Genomic DNA, 10004 nt, shown 5'->3' with positions numbered 1-10004 from the left:
TTGAATGGACAGTACAAGTCTCGAACCTTTGAGTCTTCTTCTTCGATACGGACTTAACTTATGTTTAACGTTGCATTTTAACATGCCTTTTCTTTACAGGTTGTTTTCAGTTATAGACTCTAGTAGTGAAATCCCCAAAGTAAATTTCAGACGGGGAGTGTGCTGTTCCCTTGTGTCTCTTTCTTATAGTTCGGTCTGCTGTTCTGTTGTTTCCTGTTCATGCTTGTCTGCTGCCACCTGCTGACCTGAAGCTTTGTGTCACTCCCTCGCTCCTCCTTTTACATTTTTTCTAGAATGTGGGAGTGTCCTGCAGCTCTGTGTACTACCTCACTTCCTGGCATCCATTTTTTACTCCAGCCACCAGCGTGAGAGGTACACATTCCCCTTTGGGCTGCAGAAAGCAAAGTCTTTTGACCAGCAGCAGCTCCGCAGCTCAGTAGCGGCTCCAGAGGAGAACACCTACAAGACTATTACAGTATTGGCTACTTGTATCATCTGCACTGTATTACCTCACTGTCTTCGGGTATGGTTCAAATAAACCACCGCTGATTCATCTCTCTGCATCCACGTTTGACTCCATCCACCTGGAGCCGCACTTGGTCCTGTCTGCCTCGCTTCAAGGATAAGAAGGTAACACCTCTCACATCATAATTTTACTGCGCACCTTCAATCGCCTTAAGTGGGGACAGAACAAATGGTCCGAAATCTAGTTATACATTAATTGAAACTAATATACTCATTTTCAGAATTGAAAAAAAAAAACATATATATGGCCAAAATGTCTCATACTGAGCAAAATATGGTAAATTAGTATATTCTTTGAAATGAGAAATTACAGGTTTCTGTTAAGAACGTACTTTATTTTCTCTCTTTGAGAGATTTAGCAGTGAGATATATGTTACTTGGAGCCATTTTTATCCTGCTAAATCTGTTGGTAACACCGGAACAACAAAAATAAAAATCAATGTCATCCCTTGGAGCAGTTTTCTAATATTGATCCATGACACACCAGGGTTATTTGTCACACCGCAGTCTGCAAAAGTCACACGCAAAAAAACATACTCGGAGAAGAAGTTCCCCAATGAAAAATATCTTGTGGTCACAAATTTGAGATATTTTCGAAAAATGTCATGAAATAATTGTGATACTTGAGTAGCTTTGGTTTATAGGAAGCCAAAAATAACAGAAACTGAAAATATACCGTACCAAAAGCCTATCATGTTGAGGCAAGATTGTCATAGGTTAATACAGTATTGTAACTTATTAAGGCTGAAATAAAGAGAAAAAACTCAAAAATTTACATATTAACCAATAGAAAGCTAAAAATTATGACTTTTACAGTTTATTCATATTTGTTAAATTGTCATACTGTGTTGATGCCAAAGTCAAGGGTTTCAATTTGCACCCTACAATTCACCAAGATAACTGTTGGATGGATGTCTTTGAAAGACGATCTCTTGCCTTGTCTCCATCCCTCACCTTAATCCTTTGCCCATCTAATAAGGTGTTATTAAATCCCCAAAATCTTGTAATTCTACATTTTTCACAAACTTACCTTGCCATGTTCCAGCGCTGGTCATCTCAGCCAAGCACCAACACTTCCAACTCCAGTTGAACTCTTGCCATCCTGGCAAGGATGACAGGTCATGCTGGTAGCCAATCTAGAGAATCAACTGAACATCCAATAAGGGGTTATAAAAATGTCCACAAATTAGACAGCGATTGGCCAAACTTTTACACTCCTGTCCCACTCCTCATGCTCGTGCACTCTTTGTTCATCTGAACATACTTGTGACTGCTGCCAGAAACCTCCGGTAGAAGCTTATTTCATGCAAAAAGAAAAGTATAGGATTTTGTAATTCAAAATTCCTAGACTCTTCCTTGATCCATTGTCCTCTTTGGTGAAGAGCAGCAAGGCTCTTATACACAGTAGGTGTTTGGCTGCTTCTGCCATAGTCGTTTGACATTTATCTAATGTGTATGGGTGGGTGAGGGCAGAGTAAAGAGGCACAAACAAGAGCAAAATAAGAGTAGAAAAAAGTTTTTATCCAGCTCTCCCACTGACTGTGAATATTCATCCCGTAGTGTACGGATTTGAGACTTGTGTCGGTAGCAAGGAGGATAGGAACAGGAAAAGGTACGTCCAGCACAAAAATAAAGGAATAATCAAATTAAAAACAACATTTTATTGAATAAATATTAAAAAAATTCATGGTATTAAAAAAAGCGGTTATCAGAGGCATGCACAACTGATGTGTTTTCGAACTACGAGTTCTTATTCATACTGTGCATGATTTGGGATTGTTTGACAGCTTTAATACATGTGAGGAATGCCTTAGGCTGTGCTGTTTACCCACGATGCGTTTTTTAAGCGTTTCCGCAGCGTCAAATGCTTAAAAAACGCTTGGTAGAAGGTCTGCAATGTTCTCCAATGATAATCCGCATGTGCTGAGCACATGCTGCGGAAATTTCTGATGCGGATTATCATTGTGGAAAAATCCACAGCACTACCATTAATTTTGCGTAATTGCGGCTTTTTTGCCGCCATTGACTTGCATTGAATCGCTTAATATCCGCATGACTACATGTGCACATGCAGATATTAAGCGATTCAATATGCGGATGGTACCCGGGTCTGGAGAAGAGGAGACTCTCATCCAGACCTGGGTACCATAGTTCCTGTAAAAAAAAAAAAATTGAAATAAAAAATATACATTATACTCACCTTCCGATGTCCCCCGGTCTCCTCTATGGTGCGTCCTGGCTCCCCGGTGTCTCGTGATGGTCTAAAATGACCTTCCATGACATCATTTAGTCATGGGACAAGTCACGCGACCACTGATGTCGGCGGTCGTGTGACCTGTCACATGACTAAATGACATCATGGAAGGTCCTTTTAGAACACCGCGAGCTGCCCAACACACCGGACGGACTGGAGAAGGAGACCGGGGGCCATTGGAAAGTGAGTATAATGTTTAAGTTTTTTATTTTTTACCATTTTATTATTTTTTAACTATTAACTTGGTCACAGTATATAAATCCATGCCGGTTGCATGAATTTATATAGTGTGACCAAGTTGTCAAGCACTTTTCCAAGTGATGCTAAAATCGCTTGGAAAAGCGCCTGACAACCCGCATGTGAAAAACAAGGGACATACGCTTGTCCCTGGCAGGAAAACGCATGTACAATCCGCATGTACAATCCGCATGCGTTTTTTCTGCCAGGGAGATGCAGAAACGCTCAGGAAAAAATCCAGAGCATTTCTGCATCGTGGGCACATAGCCTAAGAAACAAGAATAACATGTATTAAAGCTGTCAAACAGTCGCAAATCATGCACACAGGAGTGATTCAAACATATCACCGAGTACGCTGAAGATACTGGGTACTCGCCCGAGTATACTCGCCGAAAGGGTTAACCGAACATACTCGCTCATCATTTATCCTCAGTACAGAGTTGTGTAATATATAGGCGCTATAGAATATGGTGCAAGCATTTGTAAAAAAATTACATCCAACACCAGCCATTTTCATTTTAGAATAATGTTATTTTTGCCCAATGTTTTTGTTCCAATTGATGAACTGCATTTTTGGTTATAAATCTTACAAAACAATACCCACAATCTGAAATGTCACAAGGCGCAGGGATATTATTTTCTGCCATTGTTTATTTACTTACTATTAATATTCAAGCAGAAGGATCAGAAAAGCTTAGTTAATTAAATAAAAAAGTAATGTGGTGGAATATTTAATTATCTATTCTACACCTTTCAACTAATGATTATGTAAATGCTTTGCATTTAATCTTGTTCCCAGGAAATTAACTTAATGGCCTTCAACAAATGAGTATTTTGTATGCATTGCAGGACACTTTATCTACATTTCAGCAGCATGGTATTAGTTTCAGATAATAACATGATTACACAACTTAAAATGTAAATGTATACAATAGATGAGGTTTATCTGACTTATCCTGGATTAGGACAGCGCACACCTTTATTGCCCAATCTTGAGATGTTATATGTAAAGTTTAGGAACCCACAGCAGGATCAACATAGGTACAGGTACAATGTTGAACACACAGAGCATTGCCATTTCCTTTTCAAAAATCAGTATTTTTGATCAGTATTTCATCAGTTTTTATATGCCAAAACCAAGAGTGTCTCCAAAACACAGAACAGATGTCAATCTTTCAATTAGAATTTTCTCTGTCAGTTCCACTTCTGGTTTTGTCTTCCAAAAACTGATGCACAATATTGACCAAATACTCACCTGTGAATGAGCTCTTAAAGAGAACATGTCACCAGGTTTTTCCCATTTAATGTGTGGCCACCAGCTTCAATGCATCTTTTACAGCATAGTAGAATGCTGTAAAAAATTCCCCAATCCCTTCAGCAGATCCAAAAAAACTTATTATACCCACAGATGGGATGTGTCATCCACATAAACGAAGCTGGAGGATGGCCATTGTAGGAAGAGTGGAGGTGCCGGATCAAGACCATAGATGCCCACTGGACCAGACTATGCCGTCTGCGGGTATAATAAAAGATCATTTTTGGGATTTGCAGAGTGGATTGGGGACTTTTTTACATCATTCGAGTAGGCTGTACAAGAGGCCTTAAAGCTGGTGGCTGTTCTTAATATGGGAAAAAATGGTAACAGGTTCCCTTTAATAGGAAATTAAAACATTATATATGCAGACTTATCTGTTGACAGCATGTTATAGAGCAGGAGGAGCTGAGCCGATAGCACTACTTGATACTGACTAGTGCTATTTATCATACTTGTAATAAAATGTTGCTTGTATTCTGAAGACCAACTAAAGGCAGAGGACATAGCTTCTTCAAATGAGTAATCTGTTAATAGGAGGACACAGCAGCTTATAAAGGTTTAATATCAGTCAATTTCAATCTACTCTCAAAGGGCCAGAACTTTTTATTACATATATATATATATATATATATATATATATATATATATATATATATACACACACTTTTTGCTAAAGATTCAGTATAACTTGTATTATATCATATACATTTAATAACCTATTCTCCTAGTGCTTAGGAGTCCCATGGGTGGCCCTTTTCAGGACTACTAAGTAGGGCTGCCCACTGGACTTCTAAACCATAGAAATGCCAGAGATGCAAAAACAAAATGAGACAATTTTTACTTAAGGTTTTCCCACAAAACCATATATCAATTGGCTCAATTCCATATGCTCTTTAACATGCTGCCTTGAGATTAGACATCCTTCTCAACATGACAGGTTACTTTAAAGTCATTGAGTTCAATATGGACCTCAAAACAATTTCCAATGACTCATGCAATGTCTACCACCCTGGATTGTAGCACTCTCTATGGGTCTGTTTTAAAAATGTTAGGTACTCTGTGTCTTACCATATAGTACTTCTATAAGGTCTAATTTTCTAGTCTCGAAGATCTTTCTAGAGCTGAATTTTAGGATTATATCTTAAGAATGCTCTGGGTGGAAGTTATACACTGTTTTATGACTAGTGCAGGGTCAGTTGGTAGTGAACAGTTTATCAAGATGTCATCCATCATAGGTGGGAATTATATTTTATTTATTATAGAGCACCATTAATTCCACGGAGAATTTACAGACAGCATCATCACAGTTCCCATTGGGGTTTACAATCTATACTTCATGCTAGTGTAAGCAGGTTACTGGGATTCAACACGCAGATAAAGACAAGGTGGAAGAAACCAACTCAACAGTTTATTTTTCTTAGCACAAATATAGGGAGTGGTAAAAGTGAATAGTGTGAGAACAGAATAGATCAAAATAAAACGTTGGCAAAGCTGATAAAAAAAACAATATATCTCATACAGCAGAATTCCTCTTCCCCATATTTATAATTCCTCATGGGTGCAACATTCACAGGGCTTAGTTTGTCATCAACATGATTCTACTCAAGTTGTAGCTAGAGATGAGCGTTGTTCGACTCGAACTGTTCGCCAATCTCAAATTCGAGCTGTTTTGGGTGGTGTTCGAGCCGTTCGGCGAACACGAACGATTTGAGAAAAATTCGGCTGTTCGAGGTTATGTTCGATAACTGTTCGTGCACCAAAATCATAACTGGATTTTTTCTCAGTAATGATGAAAATTAATGTTAATACGCAGTTTGAGTGTACAGCGGGGTGGGGGGAGGGGCAGGGGATGGATCTCTGCAGGAATAATGAAGATCTCCATTTTTTTTCTCTTTCCCGCATTTACAGTGGGGAGGTGCAGTCTGTCAGCCTATCAGCAGCGCACACACGGAGCGAAGTGCTTTTTTTCACAGAAGCAAGGGCATGTGTCATTGGCAGTGTATGTCACATGTCCTTGCCCTATAAGACCAAGCCATTTTCCCCGTCGCCACCATTTTCTCACTGCTGCAGCTGCGTGTTAGACGGCACCGCTGTTGCTGTGTGCGCTATACCTTGTTAATTTCAAGCCAATTTTCGCACAAATCTACAGATAGCTTGGGAGTAGGGAATAGTTGTGATTGCAGTCCTTTTAAGGACTAGGTTACAGCATTTCCTACGACTTTTATCAGGCAGGTCTGTGCTCTTAAATAGATAGATTGTGGGAGTAAAGACTAATTGTAATTGCAGTCCTTTTCAGGACAAGGTTACATCAGTTCCTATCAGTTTTTGCCAGGCAGGTCTGTGCCAGTGCTGTGCAAGTTTTTTTCACAGCATTTGGCTGAATCTAGCAAAGCTAATCCATTTTGGCCTATTGCAGAGTGTGTTAGTCAGTGGAGTAGCCTATCTGTGTTGCAAGATATACCACCTGTGTATAGAATACCAATTTTTTTACTGCACCTAGTGAAGTAAAATCTTTTGGGCATAGCATCATTCTATTAGTCCATCTATACTGACCTCCATCAGGTTGCAAATTGAATATAATTTTTTTCTGCATCTAGCTCTGAAAAAATATTTGGGCTTCTAGCAGTGTGTGGGACTTGTTCTATTAGTCCATCAATACTGACCTCCATCACGCTGCAAATTCAAAATAATTTTTTGTCTGCATCTAGCTCTGAAAAAATATTTGGCCTTCTAGCAGTGTGTGGGACTTTCTCTATTAGTCCATCTATACTGACCTCCATCAGGTTGCAAATTAAAAATAATTTTTATCTGCATCTACCTCTGAAAAAATATTTGGGCTTCTAGCTGTGTGTGGGACTTGTTCTATTAGTCCATCTATACTGACCTCCATCAGGTTGCAAACTGAATATAATGTTTTTCTGCATCTAGCTCTGAAAAAATATTTGGCCTTCTAGCAGTGTGTGGGACTTTCTCTATTAGTCCATCTATAATGACCTCCATCAGGTTGCAAATTAAAAATAATTTTTATCTGCATCTAGCTCTGAAAAAATATTTGGCCTTCTAGCAGTGTGTGGGACTTTCTCTATTAGTCCATCTATACTGACCTCCATCAGGTTGCAAATTAAAAATAATTTTTATCTGCATCTAGCTCTGAAAAAATATTTGGCCTTCTAGCAGTGTGTGGGACTTTCTCTATTAGTCCATCTATACTGACCTCCATCAGGTTGCAAATTAAAAATAATTTTTATCTGCATCTACCTCTGAAAAAATATTTGGGCTTCTAGCTGTGTGTGGGACTTGTTCTATTAGTCCATCTATACTGACCTCCATCAGGTTGCAAACTGAATATAATTTTTTTCTGCATCTAGCTCTGAAAAAATATTTGGCCTTCTAGCAGTGTGTGGGACTTTCTCTATTAGTCCATCTATACTGACCTCCATCAGGTTGCAAATTAAAAATAATTTTTATCTGCATCTAGCTCTGAAAAAATATTTGGCCTTCTAGCAGTGAGTGGGACTTTCTCTATTAGTCCATCTATACTGACCTCCATCAGGTTGCAAATTAAAAATAATTTTTTGTCTGCATCTAGCTCTGAAAAAATATTTGGCCTTCTAGCAGTGTGTGGGACTTTCTCTATTAGTCCATCTATACTGACCTCCATCAGTTTGCAAACTGAATATATTTTTTTTCTGCATCTACCTCTGAAAAAATATTTGGGCTTCTAGCTGTGTGTAGGACTTGTTCTATTAGTCCATCTATACTGACCTCCATCAGGTTGCAAACTGAATACAATTTTTTTCTGCGTCTACCTCTGAAAAAATATTTGGGCTTCTAGCTGTGTGTGGGACTTGTTCTATTAGTCCATCTATACTGACCTCCATCAGGTTGCAAATTGAATATAATTTTTTTCTGCATCTAACCCACCCAATAGTTTTGGCCTAATACCACAGTTTGGCCACTCAGCTCTGCTCGGTTCCCATCCATTGTTTTTTTGTGCAAACAACTCCAGAGTTGTGAATTAGTTAACCACCAAAATGAGTGGAAAAAGGCCTGCTGATGGTGGAAAGGGGAATAGGCGTGTTGGGAAGGGGAAAAAAGGTTGTGTCCGTGGGGTAGGTGTTAAAGCAACAGTAACATCTGCAGAAGAAAGACCATCTTCCAGCCAAACTAAAATGTCTACTTCTTTTAGCGGACAATGTGATAAGATCCCTTTCTTACGGCCACGCCAATCGCTACAAATTCCAGATGAGGCACAAAAACAGCAGGTGCTTCAACGGATATCAAGTGCTCCTTTAAGTGGGCTCTCCTCCACATCAACTTCAACATCACAAATACTCCAGTCCTCAAAGGTGTCACCCCAATCGCACTTGCTTCCTCACAGCTCCCAAATCTCCAGCTGCCCGTCTGAGAATGAGGTAGAACAGATGGTTGAGTCTGCAGAGCTATTTACTCATACTATAGCCTGGGAATCAGAGGTCGACTCCAGCGCTTCTGTGAATCCAGACGAGGAAATGATCTGCACTGATGCCCAGAATCTTTATGAGTCGGATCCAGGACCAGACGCAGAAGGTTCTGACCATAATGTAGACCCTCATTCCCAAACTGTAACTCCTGTTGGTGGAGACAATGAGGAAGACGATGATGAGACTCAAATACCTGATTGGAGCGACAACTTTAGTTTTTTGTCAGGGCAGGAACAGGTTGGCTCTGAGGACGACGGGTGTGATAACGCACAGGGTGATGATGATGAGGTTGGAGATCCCACTTACTGTCAACCCACAGTCAGCCAAGAGATGAGGTCAGCAGAGGAGGTGGAGGAAGATGCTAGTGACGACGAGGTCAGGTTGCGCCTTCCTGGACAGAGAAGTAGTACTGGAAGCACGTCAACAACTGCATCCTCAAACACAACTCTGCCTCTCACCCCAAGTCGTGGTGGCTCTTCAGGTCGCATGGGTGCTAAGCCTTGCATAGCCTGGGCATTTTTTCAGATCGATAAAGATGACCCAACTCGTGTTATCTGTAACATTTGTCAGCAAAAGCTAAGTAGAGGCCAAAAAATTTATAGTTTGAGTACTTCATGCATGAACCGGCACATGGACATGAAGCATAAGTTGCAGTGGGAAGCTCAGTGTGCTACAATGCGGCCTAGCCGGCCGGGCCAACCACCGTCTGCCATATCTTGTGCATTCGCGGCCTCTTCATCCTCTGTGACTGGGGGGACAGCAGTCACACCTGTTTTTGGGCGCAGACCTGCCACCTCTTTACCCGCAACAGCCAGCATGATTGGCAGGTCATCATTTTCTTTGGAGGTGGTAACACCAGCTGGTGTTGAGCGCTGTCCGACATCGATAGCACCACCTTTGGATCAAGGCAACCTAACATGTCCGCCTGCATCTTCCTCACAGACCGGCAGTTTGCCGGGGACACCCTTATCAACCCCGTCTAAGCACAATAGCCAGCCCTCGGTCCCTCAGATGTGGACAAGTAAAAGAGCATTTCTTCCTAGCCATGAGAAAGCTAAGAGGTTGAATTTCACCATCTGCAAGCTCTTGGCTACAAAAATGCTGCCTTTGCGTCGCAGTGCCCCAGTACCAGATGCCCAGTCGGCACTACTTCTCAAAGAAAGGTGTGCCTGCGCTCCACCAGCATGTCGCACACAACATCACCGCTTCT

General features: G+C 40.6%; 1 long non-coding RNA gene across 1 annotated transcript in view; it reads left to right on the top strand.

Moving 5' to 3' along the window:
• The first annotated feature begins 352 nt into the window (after positions 1-352).
• LOC141174655 (uncharacterized) overlaps positions 353-10004 on the top strand; it is a 33345-nt gene continuing 23693 nt past the window's right edge. Inside the window, exon 1 of the long non-coding RNA XR_012252934.1 lies at positions 353-630. This is a non-coding gene — a long non-coding RNA (uncharacterized lncRNA). The remainder of the gene's footprint in view (positions 631-10004) is intronic.

This window comes from Phyllobates terribilis, unplaced genomic scaffold (assembly GCF_046119375.1).
Source record: "Phyllobates terribilis strain yellow unplaced genomic scaffold, ASM4611937v1 Scaffold_13__5_contigs__length_258822181, whole genome shotgun sequence".
Taxonomy (NCBI): domain Eukaryota; kingdom Metazoa; phylum Chordata; class Amphibia; order Anura; family Dendrobatidae; genus Phyllobates; species Phyllobates terribilis.
This window is presented reverse-complemented; position numbering and strand designations above follow the sequence as displayed.